Below are 17,694 nucleotides of genomic sequence, written 5' to 3'. Positions count from 1 at the left end.
TTACCTTGAGACCAACAAGGAAAACCCTACCCAAGGCTGTAGCCCAGGACTCTTAAAAAAAAAACCCCAAGATTTCTTAGTACAGAGGCCCAATTTTGACGACAGAGGCTGAGCAGAACATTTGGAACCATAATTTACTAGACTTCAGCTTAGGGACAGAGCAAAAACATGGAGCACATGATACAGAAGACTGAACACACCAACAATGATGGAACAGAACCTCTAGAACCGTAAAGACTCTATCCTAGGCCTTGTCCTAGGACCTGCGCAAATACCAAGATAGCTAGCTACAGTGGCCTGATTTTGTCATCCACAACTGAGAGGAAAGTTCCTTACACCACAAAACAAAAACAAAAACAAACAAAAAAACCCCCTGGGATATGGCAATGAGTATATATGGAGCCAGTGGTTGTTCCGATGACAGTATGATTTAAGAGTGAAGAAACCCTTGAATCTCCTAGGCCACGGGAATTTCCATCCTTTCCCAATACTTACTGTGCTTATGCAAAAAAAAAAAAAAAAAAAAAAAAGTGAGGGGACCGCCAAACCCTGCCACTCCAGCATTCCTTTTTCTTGTTTTGTTTTGTTTGTTTTTGATAATTATTTTCCTTCTCTTTTTTGTTCCACTTTTTTCTTTCTGTTTCACTCATGTGGATATTATTTGGTGATATTTTTTTGGCTGGGTGCATTTTATTTGATAGTTGATACGAAATTTTTCTTCTCTTTTCCTTAACCTTTTTATCTCCAACAGAATTGCATAACTTGAATTATTCAGCCTCATAAATTGGGGTTGGGGGGAAATGATGATACCAGGACCAGTCATATGAACATATGGTGAAAGTAAAAAATGATCAGACTGGAACACCAAACCCAGAGTCAATGACAACAGAATAGATACCCAATCTACAACAAGCTGTAAAGTGGAGACCAGTTACACTAGTATTTTGGGTGGAGGGGGTAAAGGAGGGAGATATAGGAGACATGCTGGGAACAGGAGTGGAGGGAGGACAACATTGGTGGTGGGAATGCCCTTCATTCATTGTCACCATGTACCGTAAATAATTCTGTGTAATGCACTTCAGTCACAAACACAGTTGTTTTCAAATTCTTAGTTGCTAATGTTTAAACATAATTTCTTCTTTTCCAAATATCTTATTTTTAGTAACCTTGCTAAACTTCCTTATTCCTAATAACTTGCATATAGATTTTCTAGAAGGCTTTTCTTTGGCCAGATATTACTTATGCTATAAAAAATAGACTAGTGCATAGATTTCCTAAATTTTATCTCATGTTTTAATTATTATTTATTTTAATTTGGCACTGTGACTTACAGTGCTGTTACTAATAGAGTTTAAGCCTTACAGTGTCCCAACTCCTCACCCTCCACAAGCATTGCTATCCCTCCACCAATGAATCTCTTTAGGTTCCCTCCCACCCCCATCTGCTTCCTTTGCAAAATACCTTTTTTTTTCAAATTAACTTTAGTGCCCAGGACCCTTATATTAACCTTAAGTTGTTTTATCTTTCACCCCTAAGCATATCACCCTTTTTCACATTCTTCATTCTGTTATCCAGGGCCTTGGATTCACCACTATGTGATATTCTCTGTTCCCTTGTCTTGTTTCTAGTATAGCATCTAATAGTGAGAACAGCCACTCTCTGTCCTTCTCCCACTGACTCGCTCCAATCTGCATGAGCCTTTCCAGATTCATCAACTTCCAGCAAACTGAAAGATTTCCATAGATGTTGATTTTTAAAGGAAATATTTCCAATGTTTTACCATAAAAATATTTTAGTTTCAGTAGAAAAGGAAATTCCTTTAATTCTTCCTTTGTTCCTTCCTACACTAGCAGGCTTTACTGGATATATGAAAATTGGATAATTCTTTTTCTCCTTCATTTCCTAGTTTCATAACTTTATATATTTTCTAAGTTATCACTGAGTATTGTATTTCAACAAGTATTTTTGTGAATTTTTGGGTGAGTTTTTTTTTTTTTTTTTTAGTTTTTGGGTCACACCGTCAGTGCTCAAGGGTTACTTCCTGGCACTATGCTCAAAAATTGCTCTTGGCAGGCTCTGGGGACCATATAGGATGCCAGGATTTGAACCACCGACCTTCTGCATGAAAGGCAAATGCCTTACCTCCATGCTATCTCTCCGAGTGTGAATTTTTTTTCTTTGATTTCTTTAAGTATTAGTTTATATTAAATGTTTTTTTTTTTTTGTTTTTTGTTTTTGGGCCACACCCGGTAACGCTCAGGGGTTACTCCTGGCTATGTGCTCAGAAGTCGCTCCTGGCTTGGGGGGCCATATGGGACACCGGGGGATCGAACCGCGGTCCGTCCAAGGCTAGCGCAGGCAAGGCAGGCACCTTACCTTTAGCGCCACCGCCCGGCCCTATATTAAATGTTAAGGCTAACTTGTATTCTATGATTAAGCAGTTCTTACTTATTTTTAAATACCATTCTTACTTCAGTGCTAGTGTTTTATATAGAAAAAAATGTCTGCATCTATGTAATTTTTAGAGATTGACTGGTAAGTTTTCTTTGTCCTTTTTTAAAGTATATATCATTTCATAAACGATTGGATGAATGCTTTTCCTTTAAGTGCTTTTTCTAAAATTATAATAATTTGTTCCTTGAAACTTTGAACAGAATTCATCTATAAATTATTCAGAGTCTATTATTTTCTCTATGGGAAGATGTTTTTAAAATGACTGATTTCTCAGTAGTCCTATGAGCCCTTGACTTTATTTTCTTCTTAAGCTTTACTGGGTTGTAATTTTTTTTAGAAATGTATCCATTTAATCTAGATTCTCAACTTTATTGGGAGTAAGTTAATAATAGCAGTTTTTTGTCCTTTAAATCATATTTAATCTGTAATTACGTTATTTTCATTCCTAACATTTTTCTTTCATTTTTTTTCTATTAATCTTGACAAGAGTTTATCTGTTAATTTTTTTTGGGGGGGGCATACCCGTTTGATGCTCAATGGTTACTCCTGGCTAAGCGCTCAGAAATTGCCCCTGGCTTGGGGGGACCATATGGGACACCGGGGGGATCGAACCGCGGTCCTTCCTTGGCTAGCGCTTGCAAGGCAGACACCTTACCTCTAGCACCACCTCGCTGGCCCCTATCTGTTAATATTTTCAAGTGAGCAAAACAATCTTTACTTAGCCTAGTTTTTGTCTTTGTTGGTTTCTATTTTGTTATTCTTTCTTTGTGTTTTCATCATCTTTCTTAGCACTTTATCTATTTCTCATACTTAACCAGTTCAGTTCCATGTTAGCATATATATATATACACATACATACACACACATATTAACTCAGGGCCTGCCCTTTGAAGGCATGTGCACTGTAATTGAATGATATCCATGTTCTAGCCTGGGCAGACAAGTTTTTTTGTGCTGTACATTTAAGTTTTGTGATGCTGAGTTTTAGTTTATTTTGGTGCTTCCCAAGCAGTGGACAGAAGTTAGAGGCCATCCCTGGCTAGCTGGTATCTATCTGGATCCGGTCCTGTGCACAAATTTGGACCAAGCAGAGCCGGCAGGCCATGCTGGGGGATTTATGGTTAGGCTGTCATGTAGTATGGCTGGCACACTATGGGCTTCAGCCCTGGCCAGTGCCCTATTTGCTGTCTTGGTTTCAAGTATTGATTCTTTTCAATCAACCTCATTTTCTCTTTGACCATTGAGTTGGTAGAAGTGTTTTCTAAAAATTTTAAACCTTCTTATCTTCTTATAATCTAGTAATTTATTGTTCAATGAGATTTTAATTACTTCATACAATTAATTTTGATTCTTTGCACTTGGTTGATATATTATAAAACTTTGGTTTTGGGTACACTATATTTTCTGATTGGAGATCTAGTTCATGGAAGTCTTATAAAATCATTTCTTTCAAGATGTTTAGATCTTTAATTTGTAACTAATTTTCTGACAACAAAACCTTAAGATATATTTACTTTTTATTGGTGTGATATACAGATATAATAATCATTCAGAGCCCAGATTAAAGTAGATTATGAACCTAAACAAAAATGTAGTGAAACATATCCATTATTATTCAGAATGTCAGAATACTTTCACTGTCCTATAGATCATTTAATTAATGTTTCCCTGTATTGTGAGAATATTGAATCAAAAGTGACTTGCTCATCCAAGCGTGCAGAGTTGTGCTGTTCTTTTCTTCATGAGGGGTTAAACTCAGTCTTCATGATACCTCTTGTTTGAGAGTCTGCTTCTTTGTGGTGATTTTGCAATCCTTCACTGCATTCCTGACCCCAAAATATATGGAGTTTGAGTGAAAATATATTGTTTGTGTCATTTTGTTCACACTGAACTATTTGTTTCTTTGCATAGTTTTCATAAAATATTTTTCAAACAATGAATAGAAGCTGACATTTATTTTATGTCTTGCCTTTTTTTCTGTAGCAATGTCTGCAGTTGGTACACAGTTAATCACACTTTAAAGAAATTTAGGCTCAGTTTAATTTGCCATAGGTCACACAGAAGATGGCTGTTGGTAAAAGCATTAGCTCCATACCAGATTTTCTCTCATAATTTTTATAACATGTAGGTATTTCTTTTTCTAATTTGCCTAGTTAAAAATTTCTTTTGCTGGGAAATGGCTCATATATTTTTTTACGGTGTTTCTCACAAAATTACAGACCACTTCCATTGTGTTATTTTTAGTAGTTTTTGTTACTTTCATTTTACAGCTGTAATGTGCTGTTATGTCATTATAAGATTTACTTTGTTGCCTGGGTTTGTGAAAGTCAGCCCAAGGCTTTAGTGGCTTAAGATCTGTTTCCAAGTAGACACAAGTCTTGTAATAAATCATCTCCTGTCATTCTCTTTCAGGTGATATGAACATGAACTCAAAATAGCAATTATAGCATAACTGAAAACAATTAGTTTTGCAGGTTTCATTTATTTTGAAACTCTACCCATTTTCATCTTTTGTGCTAGATGAAAGTGAGGACTGATTGGGAGTTGGTGTTGAGGGACCCTGACCCCAGGACCCCAAGTAGGTGACATCAGATTAGATTACCCACTTAATTTGTCCAGAATAATTCTGCTTATTTATGTAAAATCAAGCTTCCATACTGCTTAAAACTTTGAGCCCATTAAATTTTGTGTGTAAATAGCAAAACATGGTATTTTTTAAATGGAATTTTAAAAGAAAAAACAGAATTAAGCCAGGATCCCTGGGTGCTGCTTAGACTGTTTCTGGCATGATTGAATGAGAGAATGCTACCAAGAATTGTCTGTGTCCACCTTGCAGTGCTGGTGTCGATGTGGTGCCAGAGATTGAATTGGGGTCAGTTGTATGTAAGGCATGTGCCTTCATCCAAGCACTGTCTCTCCAGCCCTTAAGATGTTTATTTTTAAGCTCAGCAAAACTAAAAACCGTGTGTGTCTTTGCATTGTCAGTAATTCTAATGGTTCTTTCATCTCATAGTATCTTAGCTTGTTAGAAAGAGCAGCGAGAATAAAGCAAGTGAAAAGCAGTATCATTTCCAGTGGATTTAGAGCTGGGATTTTTTTTACGTGACATCTGGCAACAGTTTTATAGTACTGATTAGGTTTAGAACCAGCTGGCTGGGACTTGGTCGATCCAGTCATTTTACAGACGTGTGGAGACTAACTAGTTGGTGTGGTGTGGGGTTCAAGCTGCAAAGTCAAATTGCTGACTTGTAGCCCAGAATGCAATGGTGCTTGGCTTTCTGCCTCTGAAGCCTTTTCTTGCTTTGAACCATCATGTCTTAACAGGTTTATATTGTTAGATTTGATGTGCTCCCAGGGGATATTGATGATAGGAGCTCTTTGCTGAAGGAGGAGATGAATTATTACCATAACAAAAATTTGTACCAGAGAATGTCTTAACTTTTAATATTTATGCAGGTTCTATCACAATAAATCTTCTAAATGGTCATAAATAGAACAAGGTTTTTAAAAATTGTAGTGACTTGGCACTGTTAAGGCTTTGGAACTGAACTTTTAACATCACATTACTAAAATTTGGTGAGTTTTGTAGTGGTAGAAAGCATTTAGCAAATTTATGAAGTTACATGCTTACAAGTCAAGCTCATGAAGAAATCTATTATAGAAAATTTAGAAGTTTGCATTTGCAGTATTTTATTTTACGCTTTTTTTTTTTTTTTTTGGTTTTTGGGCCACAGCTGGTGGTGCTCGGGTTACTCCTGGTTGTCTGCTCAGAAATAGCTCCTGGCAGGCACAGGGGACCATATGGGACACCGGGATTCGAACCAACCACCTTTGGTCTTGGATTGGCTGCTTGCAAGGCAAACACCGCTGTGCTAACTCTCCGGGCCCCATTTTGCCCAATTTCTAAAATCTTCCCTGAGTGTTGTGCTTTGTTAATGCAAAGGAGATATTATAATTTTTATATATTTTTGTTCTGATGGATGATGCATAAACAATGTGATTTTATTTATACCAAGATTACAATTAACAATTTTCTTTCCTTTAATGAAGCTCTAGAAACTAGCAATATTGTATTTCTGTGATTATTGGCTAGCTATCTCTAGTTGTTCCAGAGGCCACAGTGGTATCTGTTGTCCAAGTCAAAGTGCCGTGGCAGGCATGGGTAGATGTTTTTCATATGTAGGTAGCAGTCCTGACTGGAGACTGGCAGATCCAAATGCATGCAATGATCTCCCTGGCTATGACAGCCTTAAGAAAGGCACAGACCTGGTACAAGGACTTGACTTTGTCCCAGGTAATGTTTTTTCAGAGGTTGACTTAACAACTAGTATTTCATTATTCAACTATTACTTGAATATAAACTATATTAATTATTATTTTACAAGATTTTGTCTGGTATTTTTTAGTTTTTGTTTTACACATGAGAGAGTGGTTTATCCTGAGGGATCTTCTTGCAGACTAGGGGAGATGCACCTGCTATCTGGAAAATGCCAGACATCTAATCTAACCTCAGTTCTTTGTCACTCCCCTGTGCTCCCTTCTTGTCAACAGTTTTGCTTGTCAAGTTAGGATGCTCTGATTTTGCTGCCTTTGATTTCAAACCCTGATGAATACCTATGTTGGTCTAATTTCTAGCAGCTCAGACTTTAGCATGGATGATATAAGACAGTGAGCAATGTGAAGTGTAGCTGTGGAGTCATTGGGTATGGAGCCCTCTAGAATTTGTGTTTTCAAGAAGTGTGTTTTTGATTGTGTCAACTCTTTGAGCCCCCATACACTTGGTTTCTTGATGGTCTTATAAGTCCTATTTAATTTAAGTGGGAAATTAGACTTAGCTTTCTGATAGAAGAGGGTGGTGGTTTTATAGTCATTTCCTTCCCATTTGGAGTATTGATATTTAATGAAAGGAGGAGGGTGGGGACCTTGCAAAGATATTTTTTGGGTGCACAGAGAAGGATGAGACTTTTATTCTGAGGGTACTCAGAGGGACCTGACCTGTTACAGGCCACAGAGTTTATCTGTGGCTTCAGAAAACTTAATTTAAACTAATGCGGCCTTCTCAAAATGGCCTATGGCAACCCTGGAGGTGAGGTGAGGGGTTAGAATGATCTATGGGGATTTTTTTTTTACTTTATTTATAAATCTTTATTTAAGCACCATGATTACAAGCATGTTTGTAGCTGGGTTTCAGTCATAAACAGAAAACCCTCCTTCACCAATACAACATTCCCACTACCAATGCCCCCCAACTCCCCCACCCTACCTGCATCGCGACAGGCATTTTACTTCTCTCGTTCTTTTTTTTTTTTTCAGCCACACCCATTTGATGCTCAGGGGTTACTCCTAGCTAAGCGCCCAGAAATCACCCCTGGCTTGGGGGGACCATATGGGACGCCAGGGGATCGAACCGTGGTCCTTCCTTGGCTAGCGCTTGCAAGGCAGACACCTTACCTCTAGTGCCACCTCACCGGCCCCACTTCTCTCATTCTTTAACATTGTCATGCTAGTTGTCAGTGCAGTCATTTCACCAAAAGCATTCACCACTCTTTGAGGTGAGCTTCAAATCGTGAGCTAGTCCTTCCTGCCCTCCCAGCCCTTAACTCTATTGTCTCTAGGCCTTATTACAGCAATGTCTTTAATTTTTCTTAAAACCCATAGATGAGTGATACTATTCTGTGTCTATCTTTCTCTCTCTCTATGACTTATTTCACTCAGCATAATAGATTCCTTGTACTCCCATGTATAGGAAAATTTCATGACTTCATCTTTCCTGATGGCTTCATAATATTCCATTGTGTATATGTACCACAGTTTCTTTAGCCATTCATCTGTTGAAGGGCATCTTGGTTGTTTCCAGAGTCTGGCTATTGTAAAGAGTGCTGCAGTGAATATAGGTGTGAAGAAAGGATTTTTGTATTGTATTCATGTGTTCCTAGGAGTGAAATAGCTGGATCAAATGGGAGCTCAATTTCCGTTTTTTTGAAGAATCTCCATACTGTTTTCCATAAAGGCTAGACTAGACGGCATTCCCACCAACAGTGAATAAAAGTTCCTTTCTCTCCACATCCCTGCCAGAATTGATTGTTCTTATTCTTTTTGATGTGTTCCAGTCTCTGTGGTGTGAGATGGTACCTCACTGTAGTTTTGATTTGCATCTCCCTGATGATTAGTGATGTGGAACATTTTTTCATGTGTCTTTTGGCCATTTGTATTTCTTCTTTGAGGAAATGTCTGTTCATTTCTTGTTACCATATTTTGATGGGGTTATGTGTTTTTTTCTTACTAAGTTTTGTCAGCACCTTGTATATTTTAGGTATTAGTCCTTTGTCTCATGGGTATTGGGTAAATAATTTCTCTCATTCTGTGGGTGGCTTTTGTATCTTAGGCACTATTTCCTTTGAGGTGCAGAAGCTTCTCAGCTTAATATAGTCCCATCTGTTTATCTCTGCTTCCACTTGTTTGGAGAGTGCTGTTACCTCCTTGAAGATGCCTTTAGTCTCAATGTCATATAGTATTTTACCTACGTGTTGTTCTATATACCTTAGGGTGTCAGGCCTGATATCAAGGTCTTTAATCCATTTGGATTTGATCTTTGTGCATGGTGTTAGAAGGGTGTTCTGAGTTCGCTTTTTTGCAGATGTCTAACCAGTTGTTCCAGCACCACATGTTGAAGAGGCTTTCCTTGCTTCATTTTGGATTTCTTGCCCCTTTATCAAAGATTAGTTGATTGTATGTCTGGGGAACATTCTCTGAATACTCAAGTCTATTTCACTGATCTGAGGATCTGTCTTTATTTCAATACCATGCTGTTCTGATAACTATTGCTTTGTAGTACAGTTTAAAATTGGGGAAAGTTATGCCTCTCATATTTTTTCCCCAAGTATTACTTTAGCTGTTTGTGTTTATTGTTGCAAATGAAATTCAGAAGTGTTTGATCCACTTCTTTGAAAAATGTCATGGGTATCTTTAGAGGGATCACATCAAATCTGTACAATGCTTTGGGGGAGTATTGCCATTTTAATTATATTAATCCTGCCAATTCATGAGCAGGATATGTATCTTACTTTCCTTATGTCCTCTCTTAGTTCTTGAAGCAGACTTTTGTAGTTTTCTTTGTATAGATCCTTCACCTCTTTAGTTAAGTTGACCCCAAGATATCTGAGTTTGTGTGGCACTAATGTGAATGGAATTGTTTTTTTTTTTTAAGTCCATTTCTTCTCTATCGTTATTAGTGTATAAGAAGGCCATTGATTTTGTGTGTTAATTTTGTTGCCTGCCACTTTGCTATATAAATCTATTGTTTCTAGAAACTTTTTTTGGTAGAGTCTTTAGGGTTTTCTAAATATATTATCATGTCATCTGCAAACAGTGAGAGCTTGACTTCCTTACCTATCTGGATGCCTTTGATATTTTTTCTTGCCTAATCGCTATGGCAATTACTTCCAGCCCTATATTGAATAGGAGTGGTGAGAGAGGGCAGTCTTGTCTTGTACCAGATTTTAGGGAAAAGGCTTTTAGTTTATCTCCATTGATAAAATATTTGCCATTGGCTTGTGGTAGATGGCTTTGACTAGATTGTGGGGATGTTTTTAGCCTCAGGCGCAGTTGAGGTTATTGAATAAAAATAAAGGGTAGTAGAACCATAATAGAAAAAGGGTAAACATTTGAAAAACCATTTATTCGTACCAAGATTACAATGGACAGTTTCTTTTCTTTGGTGAAACTCTGGAAAACTAGCAATATTGTATTCTTAGGAATCAAGTCATTGTGATTGTGTTAGAACCAGTCTGAGGTCAGGCCCTCTAACAGGCCTAGCAAGCACAGGTTAGGGGTTAGATTGTTGGGAGGTCCAGGATGCACCACAGGGAGATCAGCCTGTTAATAGTATCTTGTGTCAATAAGTAACTGTACCAAACCTCAGATTATTTGAGTTATGTGACTGTTAATAGTACAAGTGTGCTAAGTATCAAAAATTTCTAATTTATGTTCAGTACCTTCATTCTTCATGGATTATGGTCATATAGAAGGCAAATTTTATTATTACTTCAAGAAAACAGCAATTTATGGATGATTATTAAATTTTTTGTATTTTTGGGACCACACTTGGCAATTATTTCCAGCTTTGTGCTGAGGTTAATTCCTGGCAATGTTTAGGGGACCATGTGCTGATGGAATAAAAATGGGTTCAGTTGTATGCTTAACAAATGCCTTAATCCCTTTCCTCTCTCTACAGCTTTCACATGTATTTTTTTGTATATTTTTTTTAACATATCTAACATACATTTCTGTGTCTTTTAGTACTTAGTATATATAAAATTGTATCAGGCTTGTGTTAATACAATTTTGTTTGAATACAATTGTTTCATTTTTATTTCTTTGTTTAATGAAAATAAGAGTGAGTTCATAAAAAATATTAACTAGGGTTGGAGAAATAATATAGTGGATTAGGCATTTACCTTGCATGCAGTTTGGGATTTTTTTTTGTTTGTTTTTTGTTTTTGTTTTTGGGTCACACACAGCAGCGCTCAGGGGTTACTCCTGGCTTTATGCTCAGAAATCGCTCCTGGCAGGCTCGGGGGACGATACGGGATGCCGGCATTCAAACCACCGACCTTCTGCATGAAAGGCAAATGCCTTACCTCATGCTATTTCTCCGGCCTTGCAACCAGTTTGGGTTTGATCCTGGCATCCCATATCATTCCCAGAGCCTGCCAGAAGTGTGTCCTAAGTACCAAGCCAGGAGTAAACACTGAGGCCCGAAAACAAAACAAAAACAAAACAAAAAATTCCAACGTTAACCATTATGATTTATTTATATGTGTCTATTGGATCATCCTTTTTTTTTTTTTTTTTTTGATAAATAAGGCATATGTTAGTAAGGAACACTTAAAGGGCAAACCAAATCAAAACCAGTAATTGATTTTTTTGTTTGCATATTGAGTATTTAAAAATGTGGTTTCTTTTTAAAGTTTGTTATTTGACAATTTAATACACATATACATATATCTCATAGTGTTAAGCAGACAAAATCCAGTTCTTATGTTTTATTAATCTTTTAGTTTGTCTTTTGTTATCTTATATCAATCCACTTTCCTTGGATCTCACAATGGATATTTTGATAACAGTGGTTGCAAAACATTCAGGGTCTAGGAGAGAAACTATTTTTTTATTTATATACATTTTTCTACATCTTGGTAATATTATTGATATGTTTACTGGGAGGACTTCCTTTTTGGAAACCTTGGGTCAATCTTAGGCTTGCTTCACCAGGCCAGTTGTTTGGTGCTGGGATTTGAGGATTCACTGTGGCTTGGACACAGTAATGCCTGGGATCACCAGTCTTCCCCAGTGCTGTGGGGCTTCTAGTACAGCCCCCCTGGCCATCCTTGTGGCCTATGTATACCAGAAACAAAACCCCGGGTTTTGTCCTCTGTAATGTAGTGTTCCTTAATTCTGTGCTATCTACCTGACGCCTCTGAATAATTTCATATTCCTTTCATATTATTTACTTTTTAATTTTTTGAAAGATAATATGGAAAAAATAATACTAAAGAGATTTTTGAGAATAAACCGATGGAGAAATATAGACAGACAATATAATATTGAATATTTGAACTCCGGCTTTATTACGTTGCTTACAAACAGCTTTCTACTGGTGTTCCTAATGTTCTTAATTTTGACAAGTTCTGTCAAGTGAAAACTATGAAGCTGTAAAGTATTCAACATCTGACAGAAATTTCTGTTGCTAAGATAGATGAGGATTGTATCTTAGTTTCAAGAAGTTAGAGAAAAAAGTTTTAAGACAACTGATGTTGGTAAAATTCTCAGTGAATCTAGGCAAGATAACATTTCCATCTATATATGTTTTTTTTTAATAAATATCTTTATTTAAGTGATTACATGATTACAAAACAGGTTTGTAGTTGGGTTTTAGTTATATCAAAAGGACACCCTCCCCCCTTTACAGTGCAACATTCCCACCACAAATGCCACCCACTTTTGTTTTTTCTTAAGAGAATAGTTTTCTCTGCTCTTACTGTGCTTGGAAAGCACAAAATTCTTTTTTTTTAAATTTTAATTATTTTCTTTAATAACCATGATTACGTACATGATTATAGTTGGATTTCAGTTCATAAAAAGAAAACCTCCCCTTCACCAGTGTAACCTTCCCACCTAATGCCCCCCCCCCCATCCCCTCCTTCCCACCCCATATACTTTTTAAATATGTGATTTTTTTTAAATGTTTCTTCAGTTCTTCTGAATCCTTTTACTTTTTTTGGGGAGTGGATGGGTGGCATTTATTGTAAATCTGACAAGAAAAAAAAGTTGAGCGTTCCTAATTTTTCCTCTTGGTGCTTACAATGCTTACATGGATCTGAATGTTGATTTAGTCTGTTTTCTCAATGAATGCGTTAATTGAGGAAGGCGATGGGCCTGTTAGGTTGGACTCTTAGTGCCAAAGAAGTGCCAGTAATTACCACTTCACGGGACTTGTTCAGAGTCAACCAGGAATGCTTTTAAGAACTTTAGCACAGTTCTGGGCTCCTGTGCCCTGATGTTCTCTCCTTCTCATTCCAGCTGGCCTTGGACCTTTTCTTTCTGTTCCCTATACCACTGCCTTGACCTCTGTCTTGCAGTCCCCCAGCTCCTCTCTGTGCTGCAGTGAGTCAACTCTAGCATGACTGTCTATTTCTCATTGCATCCCTCTTCCTAGGCACCCTCCACACTAATAGTTATTTAGCCTGCTTCTCCCCCCCACTTCCGAATCCCCCCCCCGGAAGTCCACTTTTCTCAGAAGCTCTGATAGTGGGAGGCTCATCTATATCTCATCTCCCCAGTCCCTTTTTGGAGTTTCTTGCCTTTTCTGGAACTCTGACTCACAAGGTCTGGGCTTTTTTTAATTTTTTAATCTATTCTCAGGCTCTGTTGTCTTTAGAGCATTTCCTCTAGCATTTCTAAAGTCACTAACTGGCTTTCCTCTTTGAAAACACCCACATTTTTGCCTCTGCCTCCTGACCCTCATTAGCTACTTGGGTCATTCTCTGTGAGTGACTCTAGTATTGAAGAAGTCTACTGTATGTGAATGTGTATGAAATAGTATATGCCACTCTGATATGAAAGCAAGAGCTCATTGCTATGGCAGACTGTTTTTTTTTTTAGTTTCAAAGATTTGCCAACCTACGTAACACTCTGGGTGTCTCTTTCAAGGAAGGGGCCATCTGACCAGTCAAGAATTATAAGTCTTGGATGCTCTAATAACAAGAGTTTTTAAATACGGAAGCATCTTTTAATTAAGGCTTGCTTAAAAAATCTGTACATAAAACTATTGCACATTTAGTAGACTTATTATAGGATATGCATCATTTTTATAAAATACTCCCATGACTGACTTTTTCATGGCAATGGCTTTATTACAACAATGGCTTTACTACAGGGGTACAGAACGATATATAATATTGCCAAGGAATACCTGTATTAAAAAAAAAACCAAACCGGAAAAAACAAACAACCAACCAAACCAAAACAAAAAACAAATTAGGTACAGCTTGAGTGTGCCAGCATAGGTTGTAAGTTGAAGTCAGATTTCTAGAAACCTGAATATTTTTTTTTCTTCTCCTTTATTTTATTGAGAAAGATTTAATAAATTGGATCATAATGAAAAGGAATAATGTAAAGTGATATAATAACCATAATAGATTAGTATGCACAATTTTATATAACTAAATTGAATCATCCAGAGAAAATAAAAATAGTTTTAGAATCTCACAGCCATTCAGTACTTAATGGAACAAATAGCAAAAAACACCAACAGACATATTCAAGAATGGAAATTGAAACTAAACAAAAACCAAAGTGCAGTTCCAGATATTTTTACTAGTGGTTTCTTAAAGGGTTAGAGTCAAGGAGCACTGTAAAAACAGTGTTAGGCAATTATCGTTTGCATAGGCCCACCAAAGTATGGGGGACATGGAAAGGAAAAACCTTGGCCTAAATACAAGGAGACCCTACCCCTGAAGTTTCCTGATATAAGACCAATTCTAAGCTACAGGCAAACTAGTTTGTCCAATCCAAGTCTATAGTGCCCATACAGTTATATTTTTCACAGTCTCTGTTGTTGGTATCATGTTTCTGTATTGAAGATCCTGGAATCTGTATATCCTACATTGAAGTCAGGATGGTGCGGAGCGGGTTTAATTTCAACTCACAATTGAAGGGCAATGCAGAAAGCCCTGTCCAGTACGCAGGTCATTGTTCTTGTTTAAATCTTCTCAGTGTTAAGGGAAGACTCTTTTGAGTAAATCGATGTCAGAGCAACAGTAGGGTCTTCCCTAGTAGAGGATTGCTTCCAGGTGATGTCATAGACAACTTTGGATGTTTTATAGATGGCTTTTCTGGTTCAGGGGTGAATGAAGAATGCCCAAACCTCTGAGGCCTGTGCCAGAAACCTGAATATTTTGATGTGAGATGTTGATTTAAAAGGAGGGAAGAAGCTGGGCAAAGAGGGAGAGGAAAAGGAAAGAAAGGGGAGAGGACAGGCGGGAGAAGAGGGGAGGAGAGTTCTTGTTTGAGGAAAACTATGTGCGTGGAGGCCTCTGGTGGGGGAAGCCCTGCCCTCTTAATATTCCTAGAGTTTCTGTCAGGTGCCTTCTTCAGTCCACATCTTAACTCTCAAAAATCCCTGTTGCTGGCTGGGTTGACTTTTCTTACAATCTATTGGGAGAGAAGCAAAGAGTCCTCTTCTTGTGCTTGTGCACTCTTGGACTTCCTGAAGCTCCTGAGGGCTTTCATTCCTTTGGTATGACACTCTGCTCTGTGCCAGGAACTGCTCTCAGGCTCAGAGAGACATGTATGTGTGTATACTAATAGCTTTCAATCCAGCAAACAGTTCTCATCACTATTCCCTGCTGGCTCAGATAGATGGCTCCCAGGCTCCAAACCTGTCTCACGTGGTGCTGTCTGAAGGAGCTTTTTGGTGTTAGCAATACAGTTGTGTAATAGTAAGCGTTGTAACTAGTGATTTTACAATAGAGGTGAAATTGAGTATTTTCCGACATTAATTTTTTTTTTCTAAGAGAATGTGATCTTCTACCATTAGACCTAACTAGTCTTAGAGACAAAACCACAAATTGTAAGGGATAGTATATTGACTGTTCATCCAGTTTTTTTCAGTATGGAATATAAAATAATACACAATTTTAGCCTTGGTTTTCTGGTAAGATACCAGCTCAGTTCTATTAATTGACTGCGGTGCCACAAAATTATAATTTACTTTCTGGCATTTTAATCTATTATCCTATCATAAATTATTATATAGACCTTTATAAGCAAACAGAGCACTTGAACTAGGAAACAGAATAACAGACAAACTAATTTTTTATTGTAGTTGTGCATCTTATTTTATAACATATCAATCACAGCCATAAAAAGTAGTCCTCATATAAACACATAGGTGGCAATAGTAAGCTCAAATTCACAGACAATGATCCTACAAAATCACTAAAGGAACATGTACTAAGAAATTGTAAAGGATAAACAATAAATGATTTAAGAAATATTTACTGTACAGACAAGTAACAAATAGTCTGGGGAATATTTCACTAAGTTAAGTAGATTTTAACCTTAATATTACTCTTTGAAGGGCAAAGGCCTAAGCTGAAAGCCTGAAGAGGTCATTTCAATAATATATATATTATATAATATGATATAGAAAATAGAAGAACATCTTTATAAACTTAGATTTATATTGATGAAATATATAACTTGTACATGTCTGTGGCTCTTGAACATTGAAGATTGTTGTGTATAGATGACCCTGTCCTATGTTACAAAAATTAAATGAAAAGGAATTGGGCATTTAGAATTATTTCCTTAAAAATTTTTAAGTAGTTAAAAAATATGCAAGTTGGTTTTTAGGCTATGCCTAGTGGTATTTTGGGCTTACTCCTGGCTCTGCGCTCAGTGATCACTGTTGGTACTGTTCACAAACCATAGGTAGTGCTGAGGAATCAACTTGGGATCAACCCTGCCAGCAAAGTGCCCATCACTCTCTCCCCTGTTCCTATGTCTACTCTACTCTGGTTTCCTACTCCTATCCTTCTAATACTTGTTGATTGACAATTATGATTTTGATACACACTTTGATGTTCCTTCGCACCATCTTCTCCACCAATGTCCCCATGTTACATCTGGTCAACCTAATTGTTTTCTTCCCCTCTCCAACCCAGCCTCTTTTTTTTTTTTTAATATATAAAATCTTTATTTAAGCACTATGATTACAAGCATGATAGTTGGATTTCAGTCATAAACAGAATACCCCCCTTCACCAGTGCAACATTCCTACCACCAATGCCTCCACCCCCACCCCTGCCTATATTCAAGACAACCAGCCGCACTTTCAGGTAATTCAGTGACGAGGATCTGTTATCTAATGATACTGTCCACACCTTTGTTTTGTTTCTCTGTGTTCTATAGATCAGTGAGATTATCTTATGTTTTCCTTCTGCCTCTGACTTATTTCTCACAGCATGATGGCATCTAATTCCATCCAAGTTGCATGACTTCATTTTTTGTGGCTATGCAGTATTCCATTGTATGTATCTATAACTACTTTACTCTTTCACCTGTTATTGGACATCTATTTTTCTTCCATATCCTGGCTGTAGTACTCAGTACTACAATGAGCATAAGTGTGTGCATATCGTCACATATTTTTCAGACTAATGTCTCTGTGTTAGGGGGTAGATACCTAGAAGATGGGCCTTCATTTTTGGAGAAATCTCCATAATATTTTTCATAGATGTTGGACAAACAGTTTACATTCTCACCAGCGGGGAATGAGGCTTCCTTTTTGCCATACCCATCAATACTTTGTTTGTTCTTAATAAGCTATTCTCACTGGTGGAAGGTAATAACTTCTTTTTGGTTTGCTTTGTGTTTCCTGATAATGAACACTTTCTTTGTAGAAGTGTCTTCTGTCCATTTTTTGAAGGGGCTTTGGTTCTTTTGTTGCTGAGTTTTGTAAATGCTTTATAATAAATGCTTTATATAGTTATTAAAAACCAATGTGGATACCTCCTTCCCCTGACCTGAATTTTTATTATATAGTTACTATCTTTTTGAAATTATATGGATTGTCTTTATCCTTCTCTTTGTTAACTAAAATATTTTAAACCCCAATGAAATGCTGTTTTTATTTGTATTTTTATGTCTGCCTGATAAGCACATAATATAATGAGTTAT

The 17,694-nt window shown here is 37.1% G+C and overlaps 1 protein-coding gene across 1 annotated transcript in view; it reads left to right on the top strand.

The window, feature by feature from the left end:
* MIPEP (mitochondrial intermediate peptidase) overlaps positions 1-17,694 on the top strand; it is a 189,100-nt gene that overhangs the window by 71,525 nt on the left and 99,881 nt on the right. The window lies entirely within an intron of this gene.

Source organism: Suncus etruscus, chromosome 8 (genome assembly GCF_024139225.1).
Source record: "Suncus etruscus isolate mSunEtr1 chromosome 8, mSunEtr1.pri.cur, whole genome shotgun sequence".
Lineage (NCBI taxonomy): Eukaryota > Metazoa > Chordata > Mammalia > Eulipotyphla > Soricidae > Suncus > Suncus etruscus.
This window is presented reverse-complemented; position numbering and strand designations above follow the sequence as displayed.